Below are 8768 nucleotides of genomic sequence, written 5' to 3'. Positions count from 1 at the left end.
ATCCCATAACCCTTACACTGGGATGTGGCCCCAGCCATGTTCTTCACACTCCTAGCCCACTGGGATGTGGCCCCAGCCACGTTCTTCACTCTTCTAGCCCACCGGGATGAGGCCCCAATTCCCCTCCCTGTTCAGCACATACAGAACTGACTGCCCAGCTGAAAACACCCTGTTTGAACCAAGTCCCATTTGCCGTTGACATTGGCCAGTAAGTAACACCCAGCACCTGTTTTTCATTTTTCCTGTTCTTCTAAATTTAATGTTCTTTGGCTTGGAATCCGAGATCCTCTCCTGTCCAAAGAACCCAGAATAATGAGTGGGGAGAGTCAGCCCTCTCTCAGCTGCTGGCCCCACTCGTAGCAGATGTTGGTACGCCTTAAATAACACCAATTTTCTAGCAGGGAGCATTCCCACTCACTGCCCAGAATCTCTCCCTACCAGCCCCACCTGGAATGGCCTCCTTCTTCCTCTTTGCCTAGCCTAATCCTCTTTCTTCAAGGAACAACTCAAGGCCCACATCTCCCAGGAAGTTGCCTGCTTTTAAGTGACAGGGGACAAGAACCATGTCCTATCCTTTGTATTCCAAATAGTGCCTTAAGCATCTTAAATGAATTTGAACTTCAGCCAAAATTGATCTCTTGCCTTTTTGGCCAACCTTAGCGATTACTGTCTGTAGCAATCATTTTACCACTTAATTATAGTAAATTTAGCACTTTATTATATGCAGTTGTATCTGCTTCATATGTCTTGTATCAGTTGTGACTGTAAACTCCTTCAGAGCAGGTCCTGTATACATCTTCTGTACTCCCACCTAGTGTTCGGCACAGTGCTGAGCACATAGTAGGCATTCATTAAGGATCCATAGGAACAGAACATAAATTTTAAAGTACAGATTATTTCCCCTAATTCATAGACCCTTAGAGGTTTTAAAAATCAATCAATTAACCCCTTCATTTTATAATAATGAAGAAATACAAGCCTGGATAGGCAAAGTGAATTGTTCAAAATAATAAATAGAATCATAAATTTGGATCTACATGGGACCTTAGAAGTCACAGAGGCTAACTCTATCATTTTACAGATGAAGAAGTAGGAGTTTAGTGACTTTCCTAGGGTCACACAGCTAGTAAATGTCTAAGGCAGGGTTTGAACTCAGATCTTCCTAACCTCAAATTCAATGTTCTAGCTACTACAATAGTGGTTAATGGTAGAGCCAAAGCTAGAACCCAGATCTCCTAAGTTGCACTTAAGAGGCCTTTTAATAGGCAAAAATAACTCTACTGAACCACAAATGTTGAGTTGCTTTCCAAATAATGAGGATGAATTGCACTGAGGCAACCATACTCTGTTGACTAGTCCCCTCTACCATCTTGTGGTCAATCTCAGCTTATAATTCATATGAGATTCAATTCAACAAATATTTATTACACATTTACTATATATGTAAGGTAGACAGCACAGTGTATAGAACACCAGGCCTGTAGTCAGGAAGACCTGGATTCAAATTCAGCCTCAGACACTCCTTGTGTTACCCTGGGCAAGCCACTTAACCCTGTTTGCCTCAGTTTCCCCATTTGTAAAATGAACTGGAAAAGGAAATGGAAAAGCACTCCAGTATCTTTGCCAAGATAACTCCAAACGGGCTCACAAAGAGTCAGACATGACTGAAATTATTGAACAACAAAAAATATACAAGGCAGCCCCTGACTTCAAGTAGCTCATATTCTATTGGGAGAATAAAGCCTCTATACAATTAAATAAAATGAAGTAAGTTAAGAAAAAGGAAGAGCATTTCACAGATTTCATTAATTGAACCATTCAACCACAATTTATTAAGTACGTGCTAAATTCAACATACTAATCTTCTCAACCAAACTTATATAATAGGCTATTATATAATAGGCTAATCCTCCCAATTTCTTTCAACCTCCCCAGTTCTCTGTTGTTCTTGCTGCCAGTTTTCATAACTAACTCTCAGCTAACCATCATGGCAAACTGCCCTTTCACTGTACTGGGGCTCAGTCACTTGGGACTGCTCTGTGAACATTTATTGCTTGTCTTAGATTTCCCTGCCTTTTTTCCAGGGATTTCTTCTGTCTATGACACTATTTTCCATCTTGCTGCTTAGCTACATTACATATTAGCAGATACCTGCCAAAGTCCAAATGCCAGAAGCTAGCCTCAACTGTTGGTCTTAATGATAAATATATCCTCACTCTACCTCTCACCTCTTCCCCTTTCATTGATCCTCTCACTGCCGATCAGACTCCAGACAGCTTCTTGCCTCTTGATTTTCTTAGTGTCTACTCTTCTTGTTTGGTCATGAATAAGACTTTATAGCTATAAGGGGTTTTTTCCTCCTCCTCTTTTCCATAAGCTTTTTCTCATAGAATCACAAGATCTCTATGATAGAAATGATCTTAGAGATTATCTAGTCCAAATGGTACCTTAGCAGTAATGTCTTTCTAGGTCGTACTTGGGCAGCTAGGTGGTGCAGTGAGCTAGGTGCGCTAGGCCTGGAGTGAGGGGGAAGAGTTCAAATCCGGCCTCAAACACTTATTAGCTGTGTGATCCTAGGCAAGTCACTTAACCCTGTTTGCCTCAGTTTTCTCATCTGTAAAATGAGCTGGAGATGTAAATGAAAAACCACTTCAGTATCTTTGCCAAGAAAACCCCAAATGGGGTCACAAAGAGTTAGATACAGGGCAACTAGATGGTGTAATGGATAGAATACCAGCTCTGGAGGAGCTAAGGACCCAGGAGGACCTGAGTTCAAATCTGGCCTCAAATACTTACTAGCTATGTTACCTTGGGCAAATCACAACCCTGATTGGCTCCTTTAAAAAAAAAAGTCAGATATGACTGAAACAACTGAATATGATATGCTTGCTGAATAAAATATTTGTTGTTGTTAACAGTCTTTGATTTAAGATGCCCCAAAGAGAGAGAACCAACTATTTCCCATAGTAGTCCATTCCATTTTTCAAATGGTTCTGATTGTTGGAAAGGTTGCCTTGATTTAAATATTCTTTTTTGTTTTTGTAAATTTGTTATTCATTTTAAACTTTAATACAAAATGAGAAAAGGGTGGGGAAGGACATTTCCATGTGCATAGCAGAACATGAGAGGATTCAATATAAAACAATAAATTCCCATTTCAAGAGCACCTCCATAATAAATACTACATATTGTTTCAGAAACTACCCACCTTTTCTTTGCTTCCTCCTAGGTTTTCTTTTGTTCTCTGCTGTGCACTTTTTGCTTTAGTTTTCCCTCCCTCTCCCCCACCGCAAAGACGGCTACAATAAGATATGGAGAGATATAGATAGGCATCGATTTCTATAAACCTAAACATATATATACATACACATTCATATGCAAAAATGTAAGACCATACTATGCTAATTTCTACCTGTCATCTGTTTCTCTGAAGGTGAACAGCATCTTCTTTTATAGGTCCCAGTCTTTCCATGTTTTCTAAATCAATCAGCTCATCATTTCCTACACCACAGCAGCATTTTAACACAATCACAATCCTATCTGAGAGATTGTCTATGACATTTTTTTTCCAAATTTTCTACATTGCTTTCATTCTTGACTACATTAGTTTTATTTGATTCAAGTATTCTAATGGATCTATGATCTTATCAATTTAAGAGTTTTCTTCAATGATGTTCACTGCCCATAATATGAGATTCTTGTCAATATCTTCCTGAAAGATTTCCATGGGGTTCCACCCAACGTGTTAGAGACTTTCCCAACATATAGAGCGTGGGTGAGGAACTTACAACCTTGATGCCACATGTGGCCTTCCAGGTCCTTGGGTGCAGCCTTTCGTCCAAGTCCAAGTTTTACACAATAAATCCTAAAGGATTTGTTCTATTGAGTTTGGATTCAGTCAAAGGGCCACACATGAGGACCTAGAAGGCCACATGTGGCCTCAAGACAACAGGCTCTCCACCCCTGATAAGAGGGTATGAATGGAGCACTCTCGCAGTCCAACTGTCATCTATTACTGCTGCCACAAAACTGGTCCGTTATTTATACCATTTACACAATTTTTTGATGACATTCCTTATTTCTGTTCCTTGGAGCTCCTTCTTGGTCACATGTTGCAGTCTACTCATAACCACCATTTGCCTTTCCATTACTGCCTCTGTGATTCTTATCTCTACCTCTTCAGAGATGGTAGTGTTCCAAGCCTCGTTGCTATATACGGAAAAGATGGGCCTTTGCTGTTATGATAAGCTTGGGATCAGCAAAGGTGCTTCACAATTTCCCTAAAATTATACACCCCACGTTCTTCTTCCTCTTCAGATATGGGCTCAGCTCATTATCAGTCTGTAATGCCTGTCCCACTTATACTGTTGGTCAAGCTCTGTAGGTTGTACATTTGGATGCATGCTGAAAGTGTACATTCAGATTCATGCTTGGAGGGACCAAAAATCTCTTCCAGGAAGCTCTGCAATGTCCTGGGGTTTGGGGTAACCAACACCGTGTCATCTGCAAGGATAAGCATCTGGAAGACCTAACCATCCACAAGCCTTATTCAACTTGAACTTTCTGCTAGATCCCCTCCATCACAGTGGAGAATTCTTTGCTTGACATCAAGCCTAAAGCTGTCCATCTTCAACTTCTACCTATTGAAACCTGGAGCCAAGCAGGACAAGTCTAATCATCCCTCTTCCTTGTGATAGCCGTCGAAGCGCCTAAAGATTTTTACCATTATTCTTCCCCTGCCCTCTCCCCAGGTCTTCTCTTCTCTGAGTTAAGCTTTTCCCAACACTCTAATGGCGTAATCTCCAGGCCATTCACCCTCCTCTACCCTTTATCTGCATGTCCTCCAGGTCATCAGTATCCTCGCGCTATCATGTGTCCCTTACTCAATCCCATTTGATCTGCAAATAACACATTCCACCAAAACCCTAATAAAAGCGATCATTATCTCAGCAGCTCCTGTTCTTTCCTGCCTCCACCATCCCCCACACCTACCTCACCATCATTACGCTTTTAAGCTGCTCCTGCCCACCCTTCAACTTCCCTCATCACCTGGGGCCTTCTCACTCTACAATATCCCTTCCCTTCCCCCATTGGCAAGGCCCTGTGGGCCTCTGTAATGGTAATGGGAATTTGAAGATCTTCCCTGTCCCTTAATAAGCCAAAAGGAATTTGAAGACCTTCCCTGCTTTGAAAATAAACTGTCCCTTAATAGGCTAAATGTAATCACATGGAGCCTGTGGAGGGAGGAGTTTGATGAAGGGTGGGAGCAGAGCCCATAGGAAGCTGGGAATCAGAGCCAGACTAGACAGTTGAGAGGAGAGCACACTTCCCAGGAAGACAGATAGGCTTGTGAGTAAATATTGACCTTATGTTGGTTTATGGGAAGGCTAAAGGATGCTGTGGCTCTCTGTGATGTTATGGCTTATTAACTTCTTTGCTACTATGATGGAATTGGTTTACTGGTTTTGGAATTTGGTTTTCTTGGGTCTGAATAAATGTTTTATTTCTATCTTATATATGGAGAGTCTGTTATATTTTGTGATCAATCACCTATATTTATATATTTGTAGTATATTTATAGTGATTGTGGGTGCTGTGAATATTGCATTAGCCCTATAGTCTCCATTTTGGGGATAGGCATAAGCAAGCCATGTTTCATTCCCTCCAAACTATGCTTCTGATCCTATGGACTAGCCATCTTGCTTCTACATGGGTACTTCCCACTGACATCAGTGTCCTATCCCAGTATTTTTCAACTCCCTTTTATACGTTTTCTTCCCCATTACAGTATAAGCCCCTCAAGGAACAGGGATTTACCTTTTGGTTGTATTTGTATGCCCAGAGATAAGCACAGTGTCTGGCACATAATAACTGCTTCATAAATGTTTGATTGCCTAAGGGAGAGGATCTTATCCTGGAGCCTACAGATCCCCTCCCTCTAGGGAGGCTCATAAACTTGGATATGGAAAAAAATTATATCTTTACAAGCCTCTAACTGAAATTTGGGTAGCTAGGTGGTACAGTGGATAGAGTGCAATAGAGTTAGAACAACTCTTCTTGAGTTTAAATCTGGCCTTACACACTTACTAGCTCTGTGATTCTGGGCAAACTACTTAATGATAGGGATCCTTCAGGGTTAAAAATAATATTAAGAGGGGCAGCTAGGTGGCACAGTGAATAGAGCAATGGTCCTGGAGTCAGGAGGACCTAAGTTCAAATCTAGCCTCAGACACTTAACACTTACTAGCTGTGTGACCTTGGGCAAGTCACTTAACCCCAATTGCCCTACCTTCCCCCCTCCAAAAAGCAAGAAAATAAAAAATAAAATTTAAATTTAAAAAAAATTTTAATGTTTTAAGATAATAATAATATGAAAAGTTGCTTTTCCAGTACTTTGTGAAGCTCTTATTTTATTCTCTAACCTGAAGGCACCCTAAAGTCTCTTCCCTTATCTTGAAATACCATAAAACTTCCCCTTGTCCTGAACCATGGAATTTCTTGTCTTTCCCCCCCCCATCCTGTGTCATAAAATTTCCCTTGTCTCCCTTATATTGTGTCATCCCTCTTCCTCATCCAGTCCCTAAACCTCCAATCCCCATTAGAAACCCTAAAAATTACATCATCACCCTATAGGCTGTACAGCTTTCTGTCTATATAAATCTGGTCCTTTTCCTATATCAGGGTCTTTGTTTAGCTTCTTGCTAAATCTTGGGCCTGTATGCTTTTGGATCAATAAAACTCCCACTGGCTAAAGAGATCTAAGTGAATTCTTTCAAATCTGAACCAGTTCTCCCAAGTCTGACCTCAACACTTAACCCTGTTTGCCTTAGTTTTCTTATCTGTAAAATGAGCTAAAGAAGGAAATGGCAGACTACTCCAGTATCTTTGCCAAGTAAACATCATATGGGGTCACAGTCAGCCACAACTTTCTTTTCTTTCAAAGCATTTGGGGTTAACTTGCCCAAGGTAACGCAGTTAGTAAGTGTCAAGTGTCCAAGGCTGGATTTGAACTCAGGTCCTCCTGATTCCAGGACTCTATTCACTGTGTCACTTGTCCCCATTTTTTAAGCTTTTGCAAAGGAATATTTGCTCCAAAGATAAGGAACAAAAACTGGAATTTAGCATTTCCTTCAATTATTTACAAATGTTATTCTGAGAAGGGGTCCATAAGTTTTACCACACTGACAAAGGGATCCATGACCCACAAAAGGTTAAGAACCCCTGCTCTCAGGAAACAGTCACTACAATACAATGCACTTCCCTTATTTTCCTCCTGTCCCTCCCCCTACCTTTTCAGCTTCCTTCTAAGTGTTGTCTTCCACCATCAGAATGTAAGCTCCTTGAGGGGAGGGATTGTTTTGCTTTTTTCATACTTATATCCCTAACACTTAGCTCAGTGTCTGGCATATAAAAGGTGATTAATAAATATTTATTGACTATAACCATAAATAGCACGTGCCTTTTTGATACTTCTCCCATGGGTTAGATGGAATGAAGTCAAAGGCTGATCCACTCTACAAGCCAAAGATTTCCTACCTTTGGTGAGTATTCTGATAGAGTCCTGAGCTGGGCTTTGATTCAGGAGAATGTCATGTCAACATAGCAATGAGGTTTTCCTGAGAGAAGGGCAAAATCCAGTACTCTGGAAAACATTGATTCACACTGACAAGAATAAGTTCCCCAGTCACTTGTAGCTGTCTTCTTAGACTCACTCTAGAACACAATGAGAGCCCAGTCAGCTTAGAGGCAGACACTGTTAGAAAAAAATTGCCTTGTTATGCAGCCAAAAGGCTTGAATTTTCATCACTGTTGGTGCAGGGTCAGAAGGGGGCTAAGAACAGCTGGATGCAACAGGTGGTGGGTCGTAGTTAATTGGAACCTCTTCAGGGTCTTGAATCTGTTCATTCCTGGAGGGATACTAATTAATGACTGAAGCAACCTGTTTGCATGAAATTCAAATCAGCCTCTACCCTCCTCTATCCAAGCCCTCTGAGTCTCAGGCTTTGAACAATTGTAGTGTTAGAGCTCCATGAAGAGTTGCCTAGAGATAATGGAAACAAACAATGGGGGCCCACAAGACTGAAGTCCTGAGCAGGTTTGGGGAGAGATCCCATATCCCAGGAAGAGGTCAGTTCCATGAGGGATACATGGAACCACAGGTAAAGTGACAGAGTAAATCACATGCTGCAGAGAAGATTCCCATTCTCATTCTTGTGAGATGTTTGTGAATTACAACCCTTCTCCTACGTAGTAGCCTTGTTGGGAGATCACTAGATGCTTTTGTGTTCCTGAAGCAAAAGTTAAGTCCTCCCATGATTACAACAGGATCCAGGTGTTTACATCTTCTACAAACTGACCAGGTCTAAAATTTTAACATCCCTACAATGATCTTAGGGGTCATTTTAATCAGGAAATTACGATATGATCATAGAGATTCAGGGGAATAATGATACTAGACACAATACCTAAAAGGGCAAAGAACCATTGATTAATTCCCTTGAGGTCAGAGAGTTGGAGACTTCATCTAATATATGTTGCCCTGAATCAAACTTAACCTGTCTTCTTGAGTTGCCATATTTTCCAGAAACACTGGACCCAGGAGACCTGAACATGTCATGGACAAAGCCCCAGACCCAACTGACATATTTGCTGTTTGCACCCCAAGCTGGACTCCCTGGGTGTCCTTGGGAGTCAAGACAGGCACCAGTCAGTTTGTACAAGGTTGAGAAACTATGGTGTGTGTGTGTGTGTGTGTGTGTGTGTGTGTG

Source organism: Petaurus breviceps, unplaced genomic scaffold, assembly GCF_028583685.1.
Source record: "Petaurus breviceps papuanus isolate PSGF00001 unplaced genomic scaffold, PetGlider_PUasm1.0 118, whole genome shotgun sequence".
Lineage (NCBI taxonomy): Eukaryota > Metazoa > Chordata > Mammalia > Diprotodontia > Petauridae > Petaurus > Petaurus breviceps.
Note: the sequence above shows the minus strand (reverse complement) of the source record.